Source organism: Heterocephalus glaber, unplaced genomic scaffold, assembly GCF_053883595.1.
Source record: "Heterocephalus glaber isolate CG9 unplaced genomic scaffold, H.glaber_assembly_v1.0 deba00001553, whole genome shotgun sequence".
Taxonomy (NCBI): domain Eukaryota; kingdom Metazoa; phylum Chordata; class Mammalia; order Rodentia; family Bathyergidae; genus Heterocephalus; species Heterocephalus glaber.
In genome coordinates, this window is record NW_028258344.1 from 1,351,129 (window position 1) to 1,376,770 (window position 25,642).

At 38.8% G+C, this 25,642-nt stretch overlaps 1 long non-coding RNA gene and 1 pseudogene across 1 annotated transcript; one reads left to right on the top strand and one right to left on the bottom strand.

The window, feature by feature from the left end:
- Positions 1 to 2,289: 2,289 nt before the first annotated feature.
- LOC101702238 (succinate--CoA ligase [ADP-forming] subunit beta, mitochondrial pseudogene) lies at positions 2,290 to 3,729 on the bottom strand (annotated as a pseudogene).
- A 5,453-nt stretch (positions 3,730 to 9,182) lies between these two features.
- LOC110347038 (uncharacterized) lies at positions 9,183 to 25,506 on the top strand. The gene is made up of 3 exons (XR_002391392.2): positions 9,183 to 9,757; positions 18,793 to 19,103; positions 25,354 to 25,506. It is a non-coding gene; the product is annotated as an uncharacterized LOC110347038 (long non-coding RNA).
- The last annotated feature ends 136 nt before the right edge of the window (positions 25,507 to 25,642 follow it).

The following is a 25,642-nucleotide window of genomic DNA, read 5'->3' on the forward strand; positions in this document are numbered from 1 at the left end:
ATTTTTTTTTAGGCTATATAGAGACAAAATGCACAGAGACATGTCTAAACCTTCCCAGGCTAACCTCACAGCATGGAATAAAAAATAAATCCTACCAAATTCTAGAATGGTTGGTGTTCTAGATATCAGCTCAAATAATGCCTAAATATCTCCCAAAATGATTCTTTAAGATGGTTCTTCTAAAAAATATTATTTTATTGGTACATTTTAGGTATACAATATAATGACATACATCATTGGAAATTTGCGCCTTTACATAAGCTCTCTTGGTTCTTATTTTTCCCCCTTCCCCTGCCCTCCCTTCAACCCTCCATCTCTCCCTATTTATAAAGACTTTGTTTCCATTTTTTCATTTTCTCATATTAATTCCATTCCCTTCTTTCCTTTCTCCTACCCTCCCATTTCCCCTTTCCCTTTGGCCCATTTCTTCCTATTTCACATTACCTAAAATACCTTTCAGTAAAGGTGGTTCTTTTAGTTATTCTCTAAGATTGCTTTCTAGTTCTAGATGAAACTGATTCATCCAAGTCAGTTTTCTTTCCTTAAGTCATCTTCAGATTTTTTTTCTTCTCCTTCCTTCTACTATTTTGCTGCAAACCTGGGTCTTCATAGTATCCTGGATTATAATTGATCAACCAATTAACCTCTCTTATTTTGCCATGTCCATCCTCTTACTTCCCCTGCAAAGCTTGTAGGTCTGGACCCAATTATAGACAAAGATGAGCTACTTTCTCTGAGAAAATTTGCTTAAGACATGATTATCCAGATGAGCTTTTTTAAACATTTTTTTAAAAATGTTTATTAGTACATGTTTATGGTACATAATAATGACATTCATCATAGGGCATGGTACATGTACATAACACATCTTAATTCTTTTTGCTTCCCCTTCCCTTCCCTCAATTTAAAAAAAGTAATGCTAAAAGATCAGAGTTTTAATTATAACTTTATTACAATTTAAAATGGTTTATGGCACATACCGTTCAACTTTTCATTCTCCACAGTATATTTCAACTACCAAGTAGGTATTTGGCTTAAATATTTTATGTTTTCTATATATAAATTATTTCATGTGTTCCTGCTCTCTCATTCACTTTCACTATCTCTTTCTTCCCCAGCTAAATAATTCCAGGAGTAAGGAAACTGAGGTACACTGTCACTTGACCAAACTCATACAGCTAGTAAGTAGTAGAGCCAAGACTCAAACCATATCATTTCAAGTCACTACGCTATACTGTCCCTTATAGCATACATATCTTTAAGAATATCAAAGTAGGAAGACGTTCTCAAATTCACCTGTTAAAATTCACAAATTCACCTGGTTAAATGGTCCATTGCTTGGCTGATACAATTTTAGTTAAATATCATCACTGTTTTATGTAGTGAACAAAAAGTGTGTTTTCATACACACACACACACACACACACACACAAGGATGGACCAGATGGCACACAAAAACTGCAAGATTCTAGTGAATTCTCTATAGTAGCATTATATGTACTGTTATACCCAGGCATATAATGTACAAATTGGTTCCTTAGACCCATATTCTAAAATGATGAACACATCTTCTAGTATGTGTGTGGGGACCCAAACTAAAACCCCAAACAAAACAAAGAAACATTAATCAAAATCACACTGGGAAATTTTTATTAACATACATTGATGTTTTTTGTCTGCCAAGTCCTTATTAACTTAATATAAGCCTATCGGTGTTTCTTGATACCACAGAATCATGAAGACTTGCAGTTAGCAAGGTTGTGTAATGATTAAACCAACATTCATTCAAACAATTAATAAGTTACCTCACTGAAATACTTAAAAGAATATTCTGAGGAGTGTTTGAAAAGCTCGGTTTATAAATAATGATTGATACATTTATTAGGTATTTGGTACTGAAGATAAACACTTCTTACATAAAACATTGTTTTAATACACTCCTCTACTAATGAGGCTAGTTATTAAATATAATATATTTTGATACTAAAGAATAAAGCTCTATCTTCATATTTATTTTATTTATAGGAATCTTATCAATGAAGAACTTTGTATCCAATAATAAACAGGTATACTGCAAGTGACATTCTGCAGAAGCAAAAAAGATGGATGCAAAAAAGAAACTAGATACCTGCAGCATACATTCTTTACCTAGACAGCTCTGAACAACAGAATTAAACGCAGACGAAATGCTTTTAAAGGTCTGTGTACCTGTATGACAATTAAAATCTCCATACACTGAAAGGAAAATCAACAATATAGAACATAGTATTTTCAAACATTATAGCACATTTAGCACCTTCAGCCATCCACTGGGTTCTCAGATCAGATTGGCAATTGAAACTTCACATCTACATGGGCTTGCTTGCTAAGGTGACTATTTCAGAGAGCTTCACAGCCATTTTGGCCGCTTCATCCAAGTCATCACAAGCTAGAATTTTAAGCCCACTGTCCTTTACCAGTGCCTTGGCATCATCAGCTCGTGTACCTTGTAAGCAGACCACAACAGGTACTTCGATTCCCAAGTCTTTTACTGCCAAGACTCTACCCTGTGCACTAGCATCACATTGCGTGATCCCGCCAAAAACGTTGAGCAGAATAGCCAGTGCCTTTTTATCCCAAGCGATAAGCTTAAATGCTTCTGTCACTTGATGAGCCATGGCAACCTCCGCCAACATCCAGGGAGTTGGCTGGAGTCGCTCCGTGAAGTTTTATTATATCCACTGTGCCCATAGCCAAAACAGCACCATTTACTAGACAGCCTTTATTTCCATCAAGGCCAATGTAGTTGAGATTTGCCTTAGCTGCATCTCTATCCCTTTCATCTTCCTGGGTCCAGTCCTGAAGATCAAAGATTTTCGTTTAACGATAGGCTGAATTTGAATCAAAATTGATCTTTGCATCCATACACAGCACGGCTCCATCTGAATCTTCTACCATTGGATTTATTTCTACCATGGTCGCATCATATTTCATAAAAAGGTTATAAAGCTTGACCAGGTTTTCTGCTGCAGAATCCACAATATTAGGTGGAAATCCCATCTTCTGTCCAAGGTGGACAGCTTGTTCCTTTTTGATGCCTTCTACAATATCAACAGGTTCTTTAACTATAGCATCAGGAGTCTCAGCAGCAACATCTTCAATGTTAACACCACCTTGCGAACTTCCTATTAATACAGGACCTTGAAATGACCTTTCCATTGTTATTGCAAAGTAGTACTCTCTCCTGGGGTATTTTCATTCACAAATTAAAACTTGATTGCATATTCTGCCCTTTTCTCCAGTTTGTTTGGTAAACAACTTTTTCCCAATCATCTGTGAAGAAACAGCTTTTACATCTTCTGGTGAGAAAACTATCTTCACTCCTCCTTTGAGGCCACTTTCAAATGTTCCTTTTCCTCTACCACCAGCTAACATCTGTGCCTTTATCACAACATCTTTTGAACCTAATTTTTTGGCAATTGCATAAGCTTCATCTGCTGACTTCGCCACGTATCCTTTGGGAATGGAGACACCAGCTTCTTGCAACAATTCCATACTCATGTATTCATGTAGTGAGAGATTTCTTTGCTGTTGTTGCTGTACTTGGGGTCCATGATTATTAAACAATCCAGAATTTCCCAGAACCTGGGCGGTGGCCCACAGCGCCGTCCACGGCTGGTGGCTCCTAAGGGTGGCTGCGGCCAACAACCGGTTATAGAACACCAGCACCGCCATTTCTGAGTCCGACCCCGTTAAGGTGGAAGGTCATACCTGTAGAATCTCAACAGGAGAAGAGGTTTTTACTAGTGAGATATCTTCTGTTGTTCTCATTGCTAACTTCAAGGTTTTGAAATTCAACTAACAACTCAAAACATGGTTTTTCTTGTTAAATCTAGAAAGAGCAATGCTTCCCCTGTGTGGTGAAGTTTGATATTTCACTCTGTAGCAACCAGATTCATAGCCACAACAAAAGGGTTTCAAAGGCAAGCACGGCTGAGAGATTTGTATTTTTATCTTAAACATCTTATATTTTAACCTAAATGACACTGATTGTATTTTACTTTCCAGGATGGAAAAAGTAGAACAAAAATGACAATAACTAATTTATTTAACCTTAGAGAAATTTTCTGTTGCAACCCTTCTAAACTTCAAAAGTTGGTGAGTAGTTTTCTCTAACTATAAAAATAGAGAACGTGCTATTTTTATAATACTGAAGAAGAAGAGGAAAGCAGCAATAAGGTATATATCTCTTCAGATTTATTTTATGATATAAAAACAACAATAATTAAAAATAATATCTTTATAAATAAAGAGAAGTTCTCATTTGTCAGAAAATGGTTTACAGATAGATGTTCCTCAACTTACAAGGGGTTGTGTTCCAACAACTTCATAGTAGATTGAAATAGCCCAGGTTGAAATTGCATTTAATTCACCTGATCCACTGAACATCCTAGTTTAGGCACGCAGCACACTTTAGAATGCTGGTTGCTTCCCCTCGCGATTACCTGGATGACTGGGAGATGTGGTTGGCCGCCCTTCCCCAGAACTGCTAGAGAGAAATGGGCTGCTAGCATGGGAAAAGATCTAGACTCAAAATTTGAAATATAATTTCTAGTAAATGTATATTGCTTTTGCACTATCATAAAGCTGAACAATCTAAGTAGAACCATCCCATCTTGGGGACTGTCTGTATATGATACACAAAAAGCTGAAGCTGAGCACTCCTGGGAGTGAAGAGAGCGTCACCCAGTTAGGACATCTTTCTTCAGAGTCTCTGAAACTGAGGGCAGGCTGGGTAATCTAACCTTGGTCTCTTGGGTAACCTAACCTATGATACAGGCCAGGAAGCAGAGGCAACACCTATTGTGGGGCATCCAGGGAGAACCACAGAGGCACAAGTTTGTCTCAAACTTGGGTTCCTGGACCAGCAGCACGAGTGTCCCCTGGGAGATTGGCAATTCAGATTGGGGCCCCACCCCAGAACTACAAATCCAGACTCATGCCCTTCTGAGTTGGAGACGCACTGAACAGGACAACTGAATGACTAAGATCACCCCTGGGACACAGATGTTGTGGTCAAAGAGAACTACCGTGGTTAAAATGTGCGTCCCAGACCAAAAGAGACAAAGGCGCCCAGATTGTAGGTGGTGGTGTGAAATCAACTCCCCAGGGACAACCTGGTGGCTTCCAAGAGCACTATAACTAGGTATTATTTATTTATTATTTATTTAGTGATGTGTATTAATTGTCTTTATCAATCCTAGATAAGTTAACCTGGTAGAAGTCATTGTAAGAATAGTGGTATTACCAGCACTGCAAATATTAATATTCACAAACATTTACTGAACACTTATTGCTGAGCCCTAAGCCCATGGTTTTATGTGCATTTTTAACTGACCTCTAACAATAACACTGAGTAGGGTACAGTGAGGTGAATACTGTGCCTCAAAACTAGGAGCTGCCAGGAGTAGAACCTAAATTTGAATCCAGAATTCTAACACGAGCTAAGTGAAATTTTACATGACTTTTTGACATATATTAAACTAACAAAGCAATTCTCAAACTTTAGGATATATATGAAATATTTGAGAAGTTGTTAAAATGTAGCATCCTGGGCCTCAGTGCTAAATATTGGTATCAGGGGGTCTAATGTAGGTCCATGATTCTGTCTTGAACAATTATAACCAGGGAATTCTGAAACAAAGTATGTATAGGTGTCTCAAAGAAACTGCCGATAGCAGTGGGCAGAAACTAGGAAGCGTGACTCTCCTTTTCAGCCCTCAGAACAAACTCTGTGGATACCTTCACTATGGACTTCTGGTCTCCATAACTCTAAGACAATACCTTCTTTTTGTTTAAGTTACCTAGATCATGGTACTCAGTTACAGCAGCCCTAGAAAATTAATACAAGTAAAGCTTTATGCAGAGAGTCTGGACACAAACCCAGGGCATTCAATACTAGTTGAAAATTGATGATTGGATCCATGGAATTGAACAAAATATTTTTTTACTCATTAAGTTTATTGTTATATTTTAGGTATACAATATGATAACATTCATCATTGGGAATTTGTACCTTTACATGATATATCTTGATTCCTATTTTTTCCCCATTCCCCTGCCCTCCCTTCAACCCCTCCACCCCTCCCTATTTACAAAGACTTTGTTTCCGTTTTCTCCTTTTCTCATATTTTTTCCTTTCCCTTCTTTCCTTTCCCCTACCACCCCCCCACTTTGAACAAAATATTTCCTTGTAAGCAATAGAATTTACAAGGGGTGCCTGCCTGGAATTCTTGGACATAGTTGTGAAACTCACCTTAATATGATTCTGTATTTTGGAGACTTGTTATCTTAGAAACCACTGATGAAGAATTCAAAGATAGGAAGCAACTTCATAACTGGATTTATCTAAATGCCTTTTCTATTTGTTCAATGTAATAGATAATTCATAGCATGTTGACGTTATTTTTTTAAAAAATATCACTTCTAATGTTTTAGTATTTTAAAAGCACCAAAAAGCATTTTAAATGTCTAACTACTTCATAGCTTTGAAGGGCTGTTTTCTTCTACTCTTTTAACTCCTGGAGGGCTCTTAATAAGTAGTACTATTCTGTAGCTCTCAAGTACCACACCCTGGATCATAGTTCCCTTGAAGGAGACAGGGCAGCCTCCTAGGAATTTTTGATGCAGATCTCCCATTCATTCTCACAGGGTCATTGGGAGTTATAATTTCTCTTTCAATTAAAAGTTACTTAAATTATCATATCTGACAAATTGGTAAACTTTCTTTTCTTACAAACCCAGTCTTCTTATGAAACTTATAGTTATTCTGATTATCTTGCTTCCTAAGATAGTCAAATATGGAATTGACTAATTCTTAGAGGCCATATCAGGTTCAGCTCAATCTAAAGCTCTGAGTTCTTGATTTATTGAAATGTCCCTGTCTCTTATTATCTGCTACCATTGCCACCATGTGCACAGCCAGCTAGAGGGCTCAGGGCTTCACATTTATACTCTTTCTAGGATGGGACCAACAAATGATAACAACGGGGATAAGTAACAAAAGCCTTGGACCTGGGCCTCTGAGGCCAGTGTTCATTACAAGCAAACCTATGGTGTTCACTGTTTCTTGCTAAATTATGACTATAAAATTACTGCCATCCAGGCCCTACATACCAGGAAGAGGACCATGGGCTCCTGCAGGACTAACAGGAGCAATGGTTTTGCCTTGACTTATGCAAGTCCACAGAAGAAGAAAGACCAGGGAACATGGTAGGAAGACAAGTTTTGATCCTGAAAACAAAGTAAAGTCCAGTCTTGGAAAGATGATATTCTTCCCCATCTCATCCCAACTAGCCACAGAAGGACAAGGTAAAAGTAAGGGGTCAGTGTGGTCAAGGCAATGAAGGAGGTGATCTGTGACTAAGAACAGGAATGTGGTTAGGACCTGGTCCTCCAGGCAGAAAAATTCTGTGAGAAGTTCCTCACAGATTGGCCCTAATTGGTAGTGAGTAAGGGTTCCTCACCTCATCCTCACAATTGGCCCTGTGTTAGTTAGCTTTCTGTGACTACCTGAGATAAAACAACCTGAAAAGAGGAAGGGGTTTTTTTTGGCTAAAACTTTCAGAGATTTCAGTCCCTCATCAGTTGGCCACATTATTTCTGGGCCTGTGGCAAAGCAAAACATCATGTTGAGGACACACACTAAAGCAAGATGCTCACCTTATTGTAGCCAGGAAGTGAAGAGAGAGGAAGTGAAAGAGACTGACATCCCATAATACCTTTTGTGGGTATACCTCCAATAACTTAATATCCTACACTAGGCCCCACCTCTGAAAGATTTCACTACCTCCCAATAGCGCCCAAAGCAAGAAACCAAGTATTTAATATAGGGGCCTTTGGGGGATATTCAAGATCCAAAACCCTTGTTCATTGGTCATTAATAGCTGTTGTTTTCTTCACCCATCTTCTTCCTGCTTTCCCTAACCGATGCTGCCTGCCCCCTCAGACAAGCATGAACAAATGTCCCAAGCAGGCTAACTGCAAATTTTTCTAGGAGTTTTCTGTAAAATTACTCTGAAAGAACGTTCAGTCTGCTGGAAGATTGCGGATCTGGACTCCCAGAGAGTTAGGTTCCCCATTTAGTGGAGAAAGAAAATCTATGGAAGAAGAGAATGAAAACAACACATCAAGGAACATAGAAAGAATCAAAAGTGGGAGAGAGCGAAGATGACGTTGTAACTGTTCATCATTTCATTCTTCCTCTCCTTTTCCACACTTCAGTGACTCGTGCTCTGCTTAGAATTCAAGTCAACTTCTGTATCCAGAAAGCACGGGAGTCTTGCCTAAGGGTATTGCAAGGAACAAGGCCTTTGGGCCAGACCAGCGTAAACAAAGGCTCAAAGGGGAGAGAGTACACATCCTTCAGGCTGGTGTGACTGTTCAAGATTGCTCTGCCTTTTCATTCATTTTACCCTCACCACAATCCAATAATAACTGATGCTGTTTTCAGCCTGTTTAGAGCTGAGTAGCTTCGCAACACCATACAGCTGGTAAAGGACAGAGAGGTGCACCCCTTCTTGGAGTTCGGCATTTTACTTTTATTGTGAATGCCATGCTCTCAATTTCTCTAACTTCTGCCTCCAACCTAGCTCAATAATCACCCTCTCCTTGGGTGGCAGGGTTAAACCCAGCCCACTGTGTCTGCACAGCCACCACATCCCTCACCGGGATCCAGGGCTGAGAGTGCTTCAGCCCTGCTGGAAACCTAGTCCTTCTTGTGGGTGGTAGGATCATTTTGTTGTCTGACAGAATTTACAATTTTAAAAGTTTCTTTGAAATACGTACTCTTCTGAGGTTTCCAGGGTGTATTTGGCTTGAGGTCCAAAACAACTGTTTGGCACACTGAAGAACTGACAAACTGAAGAATGTTCTATCACTTCTCCAGAGAATAAAAAGTACATTCAATAAAGATCACTTCCCTCCTGCTCCATGCCACCTCACAACAGTTGCTTTAGGCAAATTTATGCCCACTCTAAAAAAAAATATTTTCCATGACAATATTCTCTTTGAAAAATCACATCTGGTCCTCTGCCAACTGAAGATTTGATGTAACAAAAGGTCTTAATTCAAAATGATTAAAACAAATAATTGATAATTTAAAATAGAAAGAAAAGGTCCAAAGGGGGAGGAGAAGTGGGAGGGGAAGGGGAAAGGAAAGAAGGGAAAGGAAAAATTAGGAGAAAAGGAAAAAATGGAAACAAAGTCTTTGTAAATAGGAAAGGGTGGAGGGGGTGAAGGGAGCACAGGGAATGGGGAAAAAATAAGAACCAAGATGCATCCTGTACAGGTACAAGCACCCCATGATAAATGTAAATGTATTTATACCTAAAATGTACCAATAAAGGAATTAAGCAAAAAAAAAAAAAAAAGATCTTAATCCAGCTGGAGAGCTAAATTCACTGCAAACAGAAAGAGAAACTGGGACAAGTATGCTATTTGCATTCCTACTGTGAAATAAGAGCTGACCCAGTGTAGATCTGGAAAGAGCTCACAGGAGAGCAGGGGAAATCTTGTTTCCTATAGGAAATCTGGTGTGAGAAAGAAACTACTCTGCCTTTCTGTCTGACAAGACGGAATCCTTCATTTCCTGATGTTCTCATGTTAATACCCAAAGCATGCTTGGCTGGCAAACTACACTGTCTGGGAACAAGGGATGAAAGTTCTGGGGAGGAAAGAGAGACCATGTGAGGTGCTGGCCTCCATCAGCGAATTCACCGTGAGTCATTTTTTTCTCCATTTGTTCCAAACTCCAAACTGCTTGAGTAGGACAGATTAAAATGCGCAGAATCACAAAAATTAAAAAATCAGGTATGATCTCTGAAATACCAGGTGGGTGATACTTGGCAGTCTTTTAGTAAAATTTGAATGCATGGTAAAGATCTTTGAAAGCTTTAAAATGATATTCCTGATAAAAAGCTATGAAACAAGGACCCGAGTTTGATCCCCGGTACAAAAAAAAAAAAAAAAGCTATGCAACAGAGTCAGAAAGAGGAAGAAAATAATATTTGAAAGTGTGAACGAGCCAAGCTATGTGGAAATGTTTTTACATATGGCAGTTAAGTAGATTGTCGACTTGATTGGCCTGGGACCCACTCAGAGGATTATTAAACATACTGCTAAATATGTCTGCTTGGGTCGACAAGGAAAGCATGACCTTGGGAACTGTATCTGGTTCTTCCTGTTATGGTTTTTTGACATCATGAACTGAGCAGCTTTCTCTGCCAAGCCTTTCCATCATGATATTCCTGACATTGAGGCAGCCAATCATGGACTAAATCCCCTGAAACTATGAAGCTAATTAAACTTCTCCTTTAACTTCTGGGTATTATTATGTGCTAGCAATAGGAACCCTGGCTAGTATACTATACTTTCAAGATAGTAAAATTTTATAAGTAATTTAATAGATAATGGTCTTCATCCTAGTTCCTTATTAGGATATAAATAGAATTTGCTATCATTTATTTAAATGAAAAAAAAGATTTTTTTTGCTTAAGTTCTTTTATTGGCACATTTTAGGTATACAATATGTTTACATTTATCATTGGGGGCTTGTACCTGCACATGATGTATCCTAGTTCTTATTTTTTCCCCATTACCTGTTCTCCCTTCACCCCCTCCACCCTTCCCTATTTTCAAAGACTTTGATTCCATTTTTCACTTTTCTCATAATTTTTCCTTACCCTTCTTTTCTTTCCCCATCCCCTCCCAATTTCCCTACCCCTTTAGGTCTTTTCTTCCTATTTCCCATTATCAATTATTTGTTTTAATAATTTTAATTCTTATTTACACTTTCAGTTTCTCACTACAGAGAAACTATTTGGTATTTACACGTGTGTCCTATTTATTTCACTTATGAGTATGGCCTCAATATGCATCCATTTTGTGGATAAATGATCTCTAAATGTTTTAGTTTCTTGTTCTTTATGGCTGAGTAGTACTCCATTGTATTAAAAAAAAAAAAAACGCATCTTCTTTATCCAGTTTCCAGTTGATGGACACTTGGGTTGTTTCCAAGCTTTTGCTGTTACAAATTGTGATACTATAAACATGGGTGCACATATATTGCTGTGGCATGATTAGTTTAATTCTTTGGGGAAGATAATCAGCAGGGTAATAGCTGGGTCAAATGGGACCTCTAGTCCTACTTCTTTGCGGTATCTCCATACTGATTTCCACAGTGGTTGCACCAGTCTGCACTCCCACCAGCAATGGAGAAGGGTTCCTTTCTCCCCATACCACTGCCAGCATTTGTTATTGGTTGAATTCTTGATAGCAGCCATTCTTTTGGGGGTGAGGTGCAATCTCAGTGTTGTTTTCATCTGCATCTCTTGAATGACCAGTGATGTTGAACATTTTTTCATATGTTTATTTGCTGCTTTTACTTCTTTGTCTGAGAAACATCTGTTCGTTTCAGATGGCCATTTTTGAACTGGGTCTTTAACTTTGGAGGATCTGATTTTTTTCAGTTCTTTGCATATTCTAGATAGTAGACATTTGTCTGAAGTACAGCTGCTAAAAATGTTTTCCCAGATTGTAAGTTATCTCTTAGTTCTGTTGGTGGTTTCTCTTGCCAGTGCAGAAGCTGTTTAATAAGATGAGATCCCAGTTGTTGATTCTTTGTGCTCGTTCCCGTGCTACTGAGGTTTGTTCATAAAGTCTTTTCCTATGCCAATGTCTTCAAGAGTTCTACCTAACTTATCTTCCAGCAAGTTTAGTGTTTCTGTCTTAATATTTAGATCTTTAATCCACTTCGATCTTAGTTTAGTGCATGGTGAGAGATATGGGCCTAGTTTTAATCTTTGGCAAGTTGAAATCCAGTTTTTCCAACACCATTTATTAAATAGACTATCTTTCCTCCAGTGAGGGTGGTTGGCTTCTTTGTCAAAGATGAGGTGGCTGAGTACGTCTGGAGTTGCTTCTGCATCTTGTAATCTATTCCACTGATCCTCAGGTCAGTTTCTTTGCCAATACCATGCTGTTTTTTATCACAGTAGCTTTGTAGTATAGTTTCAAGTTGGGGATTGTGATACCCCCAGCCATGTCTCTGTTGCTTAGAATTGCTTTTGCTATTCTAGCTCTCTTCTTGTTCCAAATGAATTTTCAGATTGTTTTCTCTAGCTCTGTGAAGTATATTGTTGGAATTTCAAATGGCATTGCATTAAATCTATATAGCAATTTTTGAAGTACGGCCATTTTCACTATATTGGTTCTTCCTACCCAGGAACAAGGGATATCTTTCCATTTTCTTATATCCTCTTTGATCTCTTTTTTCAGAGTGCTATAGTTTTCTGTGTAGAGGTCTTTTGCTTCCTTTGTTAGACTGATTCCTAGATATTTCATTTTTTGGTTGCTATTGTAAAAGGAATTGTTTCCCTAATTTCTCTCTCAGTGAGTCTGTTATTTGTGTACAAGAAGGCTATTGTTTTTTTGAGTGTTGACCTTGTATCCAGCTACTTCACTGAATCTGTCAATTAGGTCTAGAAAACTTTTGACTGAGGTTTTTTGGGTCTTCTATGTAAAGTATCATATCATCAGCAAATAATGACAGTTTAACTTCTTACTTTCCCATCTTTATTCCTTTTATTTCTTTCTCTTTTCCAATTGCTGTGGCTAATGTTTCCAGAACTATATTGAAGAGGAGTGGTGATAGTGGGCATCCTTGTCTTGTTCCTGATTTTAGTGTGAAGGTTTTCAGTTTTTGACCATTTAGTATGATGTTGGCTGTTGGTTTTTCATAGATAGCCTTAATCAGGTTGAGATAAAGACCTTCTACTCCAAATTTCTGTAGGGTTTTTATCATAAATGGGTGTTGGATTTTGTTGAATGCTTTTCAGCATCTATTGAGATGATCACATGGTTTTTGTCCTTGACTTTGTTAGTATAGTGTATTACATTTATTGATTTATGCATGTTGAACAATCCTTGCATTCCTGGGATAAATCTGGCTTGGTCAGGGTGTATGATCTTCTTGATGACTCTCTGTATTCTGTTTGCCAGCATCTTGTTGTGGATTTTTACATGTATGTTCATTAGGGAGATTGGCTTGTAGTTCTCTTTTTTGGTTGGGTCTCTCCCTGGTTTTGGAATCAAAGTAAAACTTGCTTCCAGAAATGAATTTGTAAGTATTGCTTCCCTTTCAATTTCATTGATGAGTTTAAAGACTAATGGTGATAGTTCTTCTTTAGATATCTTGTAGAATTCAGCAGTGAAGCCATCAGGACCTGGGCTTTTCTTTGGTGGTAAAATTTTAATTATCTTTTCAATTTCACTCATTGTAATTGAGGTGTTTAGAATTTCTAGATCTTCTTCATTTAACTTAGAAAATTCATATGTATCTAGGAATCTGTCCATTTCTTCTGTGTTTTCCATTTTATTAGAATGAAGCTTCTCAAAATAGGTATTGATGATCCTCTGGATTTCTTCTGGATCTATTGTCACATCACCTTTTTCATTCTTAATTGCATGGATTTGAGCCTTTTCTTTCCTTTTTTTGATAAGGTTGGCTAAAGGTTTATCTATTTTTTTTATTCTTTTGAAAAACCAACTCTTTTATTCATTGATTTTTTTGTATTGTTCTCTTAGTCTCCATTGCACTGATTTCTGGTTTGATCTTTATAATTTCCTCTCTTGTATGAGCTTTGTGTTCGTCATGCTCTTCTTTTTCTAGGAGCTTGAGGTTCAGCATTAGTTTGTTTATTTGAGCTCTCTCTGTTTTCCTTATATGGGCATTTACTGCTATGAATTTCTGTCATAGAACTGCTTTCATTGTGTCCCATAGATTTCTCTGTGTTGTACTGGCATTATCATTTACTTGTATGAACTGGTCAGATTTCTTCTTTAATTTCCTCTGTGATCCATTGGTTGTTCAGGAGAGTGTTATTCAATTTCCATGTGTTTATGGGGCTTTTGTGGTTTCTTATACTATTGATCTCCAATTTTATTGTACTATGGTCTGATAATATACAGGGGGTAACTTCAGTTCTTTTACATTCACTCAAACATGTCCTATGAGCTAGCATGTGGTCTATTTTGAAATGACCTGTGTGCAGCCGAAAAGAATGTGTATTCTGATTTTGTGGGGTGAAACACTCTGCAAACATCTATTAAATCCATTTGTTCAATAGCTTGGTTCAGTTCTAGAATTTCATTGTTGATTTTTTTTTCTAGATGATCTGTCTATCTGTGATATTGTAGTATTGAGGTCCCCCACTAAAATTGCATTAGTGCTTATTTGGTTTTTCATGTCCATTAATATTTGTTTTGTACAGTTGGGGGCATTTGTATTTGGTGCATATATATTTATGTTTGTCATCTCTTCCTCTTGGATTGTTCCCTTCACAGGGATATAGTGACAATTTTTGTCTCTTTTAATTAGTTTTGGTTTGAATTTGACCTTGTCTGCAAATAAGATTGCTGCCCCTATTTTGGGGGGGATTCTTGTTCCATGGAGAGCTGTTTTCTATCCTTTAACTTTCAGTCTATGATTTTCTTTTTGAGTTAGGTGTGTTTCTTGTATACAGCATATTGTTGGATTTTGCTTCTTAATCCTTTCTGCCATTTGAATTGTGGTCATTAACATTGATTATATTTGATAGATATTGACTCATCCTTGTCATGATGTTTTGCTGTTGCTGGCTCTTTTATTTTTTATTTTTCCCCCTTTCCCTTTAGCTTTTTGCCTTGCCTGGTGGCTTCCCTCCATTGGGCCTCATGGAGTTGTGACCTTCATTGTCTTTTTCTTGGATATTGTTTAGAATTGTTTGGAGTGCTGGTTTGGTGTTCATGAAATTTCTCAGATGTTCTTTGTTGTGGGAGCATCTAATTTTCCCACTGATTTTGAAAGATAATTTTGCAGGATACAACAGTCTAGGTTGGAAATTATTTTCTTTTAGGGCTTGAAATATTTCACTCCAGGATCTCCTTCACTTGAGGGTTTGTGTTGAGAAGTCTGCTGTGATTCTGATGGGCTTTCCTTTGTAGGTGATTTGTTTCTTTTCTCTAACTGCCTGTAGGATTTTGTTCTTCTGTTGGGTTTCTGGGATCTTGACTATTAAATGTCTATGTGTAGATATGTTTTGATCATGGCTAGTTGGAGTTCTATATGCCTCACTTACCTGTATGTCCAATTCTCCACCTCTGTCTGGGAAGTTTTCGACTATTACTTCTGTGAACGGTTTTTTTTATGTAAATTACACTTTCTCCTGCTTTTTCATGGACCCCTATCAGTCTTATGTTATTCCTTTTTGCATCTTCTAGCAGCTGCTGGATTGATTTCTTGTGATCCTTTACCATTTTTAAGAAATCTCTGTTTTCATGGTCAGTAACTGCAATCCTGTTTTGACGCAGGAGGATCACACAAACTCTAAGAAACTGTTGAAGACAAGAGGAAAAGACAGAATGAATGAACAAAGATGAGAACAGAACAACTTAAGAGCAATAGTAGGGAGGCTAGAAACTGTAGTTACTTTCCTTTAAAGCTAATGACAATCGAGAGAAGGAAATAGAGAAGAAAAGAAAAAGAAAGAAGAAATCCAAATTAGGGCCAGAACAGGAACAAAAAGGGAGATGAAGAACAATGTGGGACAGTGAGAGAATGAGTGAGAGAAAGAAAAGAGAAAAGAAAAAAAAAGAAGCAAAAAAATTTGAAAAGAGTAGAAAAAAATAAAACTTAAAAATAAGAGCAAAAAATATTTTGAAAATAACAAATCAAAAATAAAAATGAAGGGCCTCCTTCAGGGTATGTCTCTTCCGTCACAACAGACAATATGGGCAGCAGTATGCAGATATTAGTCAATGAGTTTCAGCAAGCCAGTAGCAGACCCGTGAGATTCAGGCAGATTTCTGGCTGCAAGTCTCAGGTTGAGCTCCCTGTCCTTCTGCAGGGTTGAACTCTGCAAGGTTCTACTGCAGGTTCCAGCTGCCCTTCCCCTTAAAATAGTAAAGGTTCCGATGGAAGGTGATGATCCCTCCAACTTACCAAGTATGGTGGTCTGGAGTGCCTTTATTGCAGAGATTCTCTTCACTTTTCCAGTGGGCTTCAGTTTTCATCAAGGAGCCTGAGAGAGGCCCTCTTTCTGTTGTTCACTTCTGCTGTATCTTCTGGAGCTCAGGACAATGGTCTTTATGACCCCCTGTGCTTCTATAGTGTGGAATCAGGAAGAGGCACAGTCAGGAGGCAAGGGGCTGGGGTGGGGTTCAGGGTGGGGGGCTTGTGGGTGCCCATGTGGCTAAGCTGGTCACCAGGGGGTGGGGTGAGGAGACGGAACAGGGCTCCAAGTGGCTGAGGTCCTCACCATCCACTGGCTGGTCCTAAAAGCACTTTAAAAATCCAAGTATGAATTTATGTAATGTACTTGAATTTTTCATCAGTAGTTTTTAAGATCATAAATTTCCAAACTGCAAAATCACATGGGGTTGAGTTCCATGTAGTTAACCAATATGTTTCTTATCCACTGTTGCTCAGAAATAAATGTCCACTTGGAAAAAGACATGGTTTTGGCATTTCTGTGTTGGACAATCTCAACGTGTGGAGGCAGACTACTCACCTGGCATTATTGGGGTTCCAGTACAGCCATCCAGTATTGAGGTGAAAGTCTTCACAACATTCTTTCCCTAACACTTTCCATCCCCCTCAAATGTATGTGCTTTAGTTTAGAATTCTCTGACAACCTGTAGGGCATATATATGTCTCCATCCTGTAAGCCTCAAATCTCCTTGTTGACATGTTAGAGAAGGAAGGTGCTAGGGCAAACTCATCGCATTATTTGAACCAAATGTCATTTGATGTCACAATCTCTCAGAAACAGATGTCTGATGAACAGGAATCTCTAAAAATAGCTTACAAACCATACATATTTCAGAAAACAAAGACTACCCAATTAGAAGCTTCATAATCCTCCAATATGCTTTTTACTGAAAAATAGTTCAGAATAGGAATGGGTAAAAATAGAATTGTAACACATAGGTATTTTACACAAAGGAGAAAGGCACTTGCATTACATATTTGAAATAATGGTGATGTTTTAAAGGTGGTTGACTGTGGCAATCAGTATGGAGATACGTCAAAGAACTAGGACTGGAAGTCAGTCCTATTTGATCCAGCTATTCCCCTGCTGAGTATCTTCCACAGAGAATTAAAAGAATCATACCACTGTGATATATGTGCACCCATGTTCACAGGAGCACAATTTGCAATAACTAAAACTTGGAAACAGCCCAAAAGCCCATCAACTGGAGACTGTATAAAGAAAATGTGGTTTTTTTCTATAAAATGGAGTACTACTCAGCCATAAGAAATGGGAAATTAGAGACATTTATAGCCAAATGGATGCACATTGAAGCAATACTCTTAAGTGAAATAAATAGGACACACATGTATAAATACCGAATAGTATCTCTAGTGTGAGAAACTGAAAGTGTAAATAAGTGCTAAAAGGTAAAATAGATAATGTGAAATAGGAAGAAAAGCAGCAAAGGGCAAAGGGAAGTGGCAGGGGTAGGAGAAAGGAAAGAAGGGAATGGAATTAATATGAGAAAGTGGAAAAATAAAAACAAAGTCTTTGTAAATAGGGAGGAATGGAGGGGTTGAAGGGAGGGCTTGGCAAGGTTGAAAAATAAGAACCAAGAGAGACTATGTAAAGGTGCAAATTTCCGATGATGAATGTCATTATATTGTATACCTAAAATGTACCAATGATTAGAATGAATAATCGATAATGCAAAATAGGAAAAAAGGTCCAAAGGGGTAGGGGTAGAGGGAGGGGCAGGGGAAAGGAAAGAAGGGAAAGGAAAAATGATGAGAAATGGAAAAAATGGAAACAAGGTCTTTGTAAATAGGGAAGGGAGGAGCGGGTGAAGGGAGGGCTAGGAATGGGGAAAAAATAAGAACCAAGATGCATTATGTAAAGGCACAATTCCCAATGAGAAATATAATTGTGTTGTATACCTACAAGTACCAATAAAAGAATTTAAGTAATAAAAAATATAAAGGTGGTTGAGGAAATAGTTGGACAGCTTTGTGGATATGCCAAAACCAACAGAATTGTACACTTTAATGGTCTGATTTCTCTGGTATGTGAATTATAGCTGAGATTATCATGTTTAACAAAATAAGCCATGCTCAGAAAGACAAATATCACACGTTCTCCCTAATTCATGGACTCTAAAAAAGATGACTAGAAAGTAGAAAAGAGACAATCGTTAGGCAAAGGGGTGTAAAAGTGAGTAATACAGGGCATAAATATGATCAAAATGTACACATTGAAACAAAAACAAACCTGTGAAGTTAGAGGGGAGGGCAAATGTGTGATGGGGATGTATGTTCTGTGTATGTACAAATCTGTGAAAATGAAACTCATTCATCTGTACTAATAAAATGTGGATGAGAGGGGGAGGGAGGGAAGGAGAGAGAGGAAAGGAAGGAAGCAAGAAAGGAAGGGAAGAGAAGGGAAGGGAAGGAGGGAGAATGAAAAGGGAAGGCAAAGATTTATACTGGACTCTAAATTGGTGGTCTTCAAATGTGAACAAGCCACAGCATAACCTGGAAATATTCAGCAGATTGCTAGACCTCACCCTCCTATTTCTGAGTCAGTAGTTCTGGGACAGGGCTGAGAATTTGCATCTGTGCTAGTTCCAGGAGATCCTGATGCTGCTGGTCTGGGGACCACACTTTGAAAACTACTGTAAAATAACAAACTTTTAAAGTAAGACAAATACTTGCTCGCTACAAACCTCTACTCATCACTTCCACAGGGTCTGAATGTGATGAAGATTGGTATCTGAGAAGACAAAGGAAATTGAAAAGCAGCAAGAGTCAGCCAGGTCAAGCCATCCTGCAGGTGGAAACAAATCCTGTCCAGCCTCGAAGCTGAAGAATTATCACAGTACCAGGGAGGAGGTTGTGCTTTGAGAGCTGGTTATGAACAACTATGGACACAAAGTGCAAACCCTAGCTCCTAGGAACGGAAGAATTAACTAAGCTTTGGGGATAACACTGTGTTTTCCTGTGGCAGCTCACTAACTGATGAAGGTCCTGTTCCTCTCATTTATCATTTTTCTTTCAGGTAAGTATTAGGACATATCTACCTTGCAACCCCATTAGAGTCTTTATTTTATTAACATACTTTTTATTTTTACTGAAAAGAAATATTCTTAGCTGCAAAAATCCACTATGAATTTAAAAGAATGGCAGGCACTTTGGATCTTTCTCACCCTCCCTTCCTTCCTTCCTCCCTCCCTCTCTTCCTTCTCTCTTTCCCCAATTTTCCCCCCTTTCTGTGTCATAGTTCCACAACTTACCAGCTGCATGACCTGGGCCTTCATATCTTTAAATCTCAATTTTCTTATGCCTACAATGATAGTATGATAATACTTCTGAGAGCTGTTGAAAAGATTAAATGAGAGAATGTCCTCAGTTTAGTGTCTCCTGGAACCCAAATTGCTTCAAGTATCCAGATTAGGGGATTGTCATCTTGTTCTTTATTATCACAGTCGACACTCCTACTCCCATTCCCATGCTGTGTGCCTGTAAAAAAATGCACCTACAGTATTTCTGAGTATCAGAGGAAAGCATAGGTTCTCAAATCAGTCCTGATTGTAACTTGTCACCCCTCACTGTGTCTGGCCACCTGGTGGTGTCTTGTGGCTGATTGTCTTTGCACTTCACTGCTGTGTCTTCCTTCTCCAGATGTGAGCCAGAGGACAGGACACTCCTGAGTAATCAGTAGCTGACCTGGTCTCTATAATGGAGCCATGGACTCCCTGAATGACAGATGAACAATGATCAAGAAAGTGTTTTACAGGGTTTTTAGCTGCAAATAACTGAACTGACCATCACCTAAATTTTCTTAAAATATGAGTCAAAATAAATCTTTCCTCATTTAAGTAATTTTTCTTGGGTATTTTGTCATAGTGACACAAAGCTGACTAAAACAGACTTCCAGAGTCCCTTGCATACCAGTAAGGTGAGTAGAAAGACACAGGGAGTCCTGAGCCTCCCTGCAGCCACAGGCACACATAGAAAGCTGGTGCATCGAAAGAAACTCGTCAGAACAAAGACAAGGTGAAGCACAAACTCTGAGAGCCAGAGTCTGCAGTGGGCTATGAGGACACTTCAGGAATAGACACAACAAGAACGATGGCCAGGGCTGGGGATTTCGCTCAGTGGTTCCGCCTCCTGCCTCGCAAGCACAAGGGCCCGAGTTCAATATCCGGTACCAAAAAAAAAAAAAAAAAAAGGAACAATCAAGTCTCCCCAGCAGAGGTCACATTGGGGCAGAGAATGGCTTTCAGACTAGATGCCCTTCTTCAATGGCAAGGTGGTAATGAAAGCTTATGGGAACTCGGACCACCCTAGGGGAAGGAAGAAATCAGAAGGAGAAGGCATGGGCTCTGAGGATGATGGCATATAGACCTCAACAAGCCCTAGTTCTGTACCATAAGTCACAGTATCAGTATTACCTGGAGTCAGGAAGTGTGGAAATAAAAAATAAAGAAATAGGAAACACCAATCTATTTAATTCTGAGCTTGCTATATAGCCAGAGAGTCAGCCACCATCCCTTGTGTTTTAGCAGAGATTCAAAGGCAGACGTAAAAAGGAGAAAACTTTGTAGGGGAGAAAGCAGAAGGCTCTAGGCGAGCCATAGTGGATGCTGCTGGCCTGGGGAAGTTGGAAGTAGCTGACTGGAAGTGGAATATTCTATGTGATAGGTTAGAGGTACATACAGTATTTGGCTCTCTTTGGTGGGTCCTAAGTTGAAAGAGGAAATAAAATCAAAGAAGGAAACAAAAATTAATTAAAGCTATTTTGAGCTGTTACAAAGCTGTTTAGCTTTCTAGATTGTCAGTGGAGATAGCGATCTAACTTCCTGTGAGCTTGATTTACAGCAGGGTGGCTTCTTGGTTTGTTTACTACAGATACAGATTGATGTCCTAGGCAAGTTACTGCAGATTTCAGGGTCAAAGTTCTGTTTTTGTATATTGTCTGTATTTTCAGTCTCTCACAAGTTTGACTTTTACTCTGTGAACCAGAAGATGTACTAAGTTGAGCTGATATAAATAAATTTACATAATTGCATAACAGATTTATAGTGAGAGATTCAAAGCCTACTTGTTTATATTCTTGATATTCTTTCGTCTGGGTGAAGAGTGACCATATAGTATGAAAGAAAAATCATAATTGGTCTCCTCCAGGCTAGAGAAGCTCTTTGCAAGATGGAGTCTGCATAGAGAAGAAGTCTTGTAGAATGGTTTTCCCAAACAAAACAGCATGATTTCCTGCAGAAAACTTGTGGAAATATATTTCAAATTTGCCCAAGCAACAGTTGCACATTCACAAAAACAATATCTCCTTAGACAATCATCTTTTTAAAAAAATTAGTTTTTGATTGTGATACCTAATAATTGCATTCATCTTGGAGAACCGATCTATATATATATACATATATATATTCATTTGTTGATAATTTTTACTTCCCTCTTCCCCTCTGCCCCCTCTCTCTCTCCTTCCTCAGGTCCTCTTCCTATCTTCTTTCAGCCTACCACTTTGTTTTATATCATTTCTCTTTTTATTTTGCTCTTTATTTATATTTTGAATCTCTTCTATTAGAGAAACTGTGATATTGAATCTCCTGGGTCTGATTTATTTCACTTAGTATTATGGTATCAAGATCCATCCATTTTCCTACAAATGACTCAAATGCATCTTTATTTACAGCTGAGAAGCACTTCATTGTGTATGTACACCCTGTTTTCTTTATGTATTCATACCTCATAAAACTAGAGAGACATCTTTACCCATTTTTAAAACCAATTAAACTTCACTGGGCCCCTCCTACCCTAGTCCTCTAAAACATTTACCTTCTTCCCCAAGTTAGCTGTTCCCTAAGATCCTTTTACTCCCTGGATTTTGATTAATATCATATGCTAATGATGTTATTGATTCTCATAGTTTTTAGTTCTGTATCACTAGGATGGGGATGGATCCTGCTACCCAACATCAACACAGAGACAACTACTTTAGAAAGACTGCTTAAGTAACACTCACGATGACATAAGTCCAATTCCTTTAAAAAGATCTTTATTTTATATATACTTAACATACATTTACATACATTTACATTCATAATGGTTCTGTTTTTCTGACTGAACTTGAATTGATAGAGAATTGGGTAGTAAGAATGGTTCCAGGGGAATAGCATTTTAAGGATGACTCCATTAAATTGATTCTGTATTGTATGGAAGAAGTTTTCAATTTGATTGGATTTAAAGACATTAATGACTCTATTTCTAGTGGTAAAGGAACCACTTGGTGGAACATGGAATAGCTATACAAGTTACATAAATTATCACCTGCACATACTTATAGGAGGGAAGTTTCAGCAATAAAGTACTTATTTGGCACGGCCACATGGCTGAAGGGTTCATGAAGTAAAAAACGATGGTGAGGGGTTAAGAAAGACAGACAAAGAGATATAATAAGATATAAGTGGGGGTCAGGTGGGGCTCTTAACTCCTGATGGGTGGAAAAGACCACCAAGCGAAAGGCTGCACATTTATTTATAGTGGAATAGGTAAAGGAAGTGCAGGGGGAGGTAAAGGGGCTGGTCTGTAACCAGAGCTAAGATCTGCAAGACATCACATTTGATGTTTCTCTGGTGAATGGAAGGAAGGTAGTCCTCTTCTTGGCTAGGCCTTGCTCCACCATGCCCTCTTGCCATCTGTTCTCCTCCTGTGGAACCCTGCCTCCTCCATGGGAGGAGGTGAGTTAGGCCTGGCCATAGTGATCTAAAGCACATTGCTCCCAGCACTTATTCTCTAGAACATGTTAATAAAAAGCGTAAAACAAGGTAGGTTGGTTGTTTATAAGTGTGTTGCAAGAGTTGGGAGAAGAAAAGTAGTAAAGTCAGAGCTTTAAATTCCCAGGATAAGGTCTATTAAGAAACAGGAAAAGCTCCTATGATTGCCTTAACTTACACTCACACACACACACACACACACACACACACATACACACACACACGCACAAACACACACAATTATTTTTTCTGTGACTATAGAACTAAATTTTCAAAACCAAATCTATGATCTAATATTACTAGTGGCTGAGTTACAGGGGAAATTTGGGGTCACTTGTACACAGGTGACAGCTGAAAAGTGCCCTGGGAGAATATGCTGAATATTATAAATAGAGGCCTGAGAATAGAATCTCTGGAATTACAAAGTTTGAAGGGATTGATAATAATACAATGCTCCTAGCAAAACACCTGAAAAGTAGTACTCAAAGAGCTAGGGGGAAAACCAGAAGAAAATGAGGTCAATGAAATAAAAAGGGAAAGACAGCTTTTGGGAAGGATTTAACAATGACAGCAAAACTCCACCCAGGTAAGCATCTGTACTCTGCAATCTGGGAAGTCACAGGAGGCCATTTATGAAAGGCTATCTCTAAAATGGAGATCGCTTTTCTCTTTTTCTTCTTAGGCTTTAGGTGAGATTGAATTAAGACATGTGTAACATTTATCAAATTGTGCATCCTGAGATGCACCTGATTTGACTCCACACCTATGTGCACATTTTACACTTATCTAATTCGGTCAGTACTGAATTTCTACTGCATTCTTTTGGGCCTCTTACCTTACCACCTTACCTGTTTTGATCTTGACTCTTCCAGGCATGAGCTGATTTATATAATCTGTGCCATGATTTATATCTAGGTGTCCACTCAAACTCCCATGCACTCTTGGGCAGGTCTTTGGAAAGGTGCTTTGATTATGAGGCACTCATAATAGCTGACTTGCTGTTAGGAGGCAGGGTCTGGTTGGAAGAGACAGGTAACTGGGAGTGTGACCTGGCAGAGCAAATCTCCCTCCCCAGCTCCTCCCTTCCCCTTCTCCTTCTTTCTGGATGTCAGGAGGTAAGCAGTTCTCTGCTCAGGCCCTTCCACCATGCCTTCCTCCCTTGGAGCCAGCCAATTGTGGACTACAAACAGGATCCAAGATAAATCTTTCTGTCTTTAAGTTGTGTCTGGTATTGTGCCTCAGAGACCAGAAAGTGACTACAACAATCTGTAAAAAATGCTGTTCTAATACAAGAGGCTAGACTTACATATTTTGGTAGGATGGAGAGACACGTGATGCTAACTTGTGAGCTTTCAAGGAATGGGAAGTAAGTCATCATGCCAGGATATATGACAAATACAGCAACGGACTGACCAAATGAGAGCCACAGAGGTGCCCTGTAAGTCTATCAAATTAAAATGTACTGCTCAGAAGGCTCACCAGCAACCAGTGGAACACCAAGGGAATGTCAGGGGCTTACATTGCCTTAGCCCAGCAGTGGTTTTAAAAAAGAAAAAAGGAGAGAAAAAGCAAAGGGAAACTAGATAAATAAAGGACATCCCCTATCCACTCTCCTTTCCTGAGCTGTACACTGAGAATGATAAATACTTCACAGGACTCAGACAATATAAAGATCACATCTCAGAGTTTTAACAAGCATCAAGCAGTCATATTCTTATAATTATGGCCTTGAGTGACTGGTTACGGAAGGAGTGGTAGTGAACTCCAGAATGCCTACCAATAACGACATTTCCAGCTGGGATGGGGTTACCAGCTTTAAGAGCAAGCCCACCCTCTCCCTCTCTGCCATTATTACACTAGGGTTTGTTAAGGGAGGAAATGCTAATTTGCAAAGTTGACTAGAACTTCTTCAAGAAATCCTTAGGAAACACGCAAATTTTCAGAAAAGTTGTGCCTTTGAAGCAATGTCAATTTATATTTAGGACAAGTCCCTGAAGAAATTAAGCAAATGCAACCAAAAAGCAGCTCTCAACAGTAATAAGCAGAGAAGTAGCTTGCCAGTGACAGAATGAAAGGTCTTGCCATTCTGAAGCTTGTTTTGACCTCAGGAAAAATGAAACCACAAACTAAAAATACCTAGGCTAGATAATGTCTGTTTATTACCTACAAGACTTGACCACAAAAGGTTTGGGTATTGTTTTCATTATACATTTTACAACGCTACCTGCTATGGTTTGGCTGTGGTTCATCCCCCAAGGGTTCATGTGTCTCAGAGGCTTGGTCTTCAGTATGGGGGTGGTGGGACCTGTAAGAGGTGGAGCCTAACAATCCTGGTTTTGACCCAGTGTTCCCCCAAACCCTCATGCACTCAAACGGGGCTTTTGAAAAGTGAATCATGGGGGTGCTATAGCTAAGTATGATGTTAGGAGACCAGTGCCTGGTTGGAAGAAAGTCACTGGGGAAACTTGGAAGATACTGTCATCCCACTACCCTGTTCCCTTCTCTACTTCCTGACAGACATGATGTGAGCAGCATTTCCTCTGCTATGCCCTTCTGCCATACTGTCCAGCCTTGGATCCATTGGACTGAAAACATGAACCAAAGTAAGCCTCTTCTCCTTTAAACTGTGGGTGTCAGGTATCCTCAGCCACAAGAAAGTAACTAAGACACTAGTGAAACATCACTGGGGCGCTGACTTCAGAAAAGTAAGATTGTTTTCCAGCAACCCTGTATTAGTTGTGTGGAGAGTGAGTTGTCTGAAAAGCTTGAGGCTGACCCTAAATTACTTTCTAGCTTCCTGTCTTGC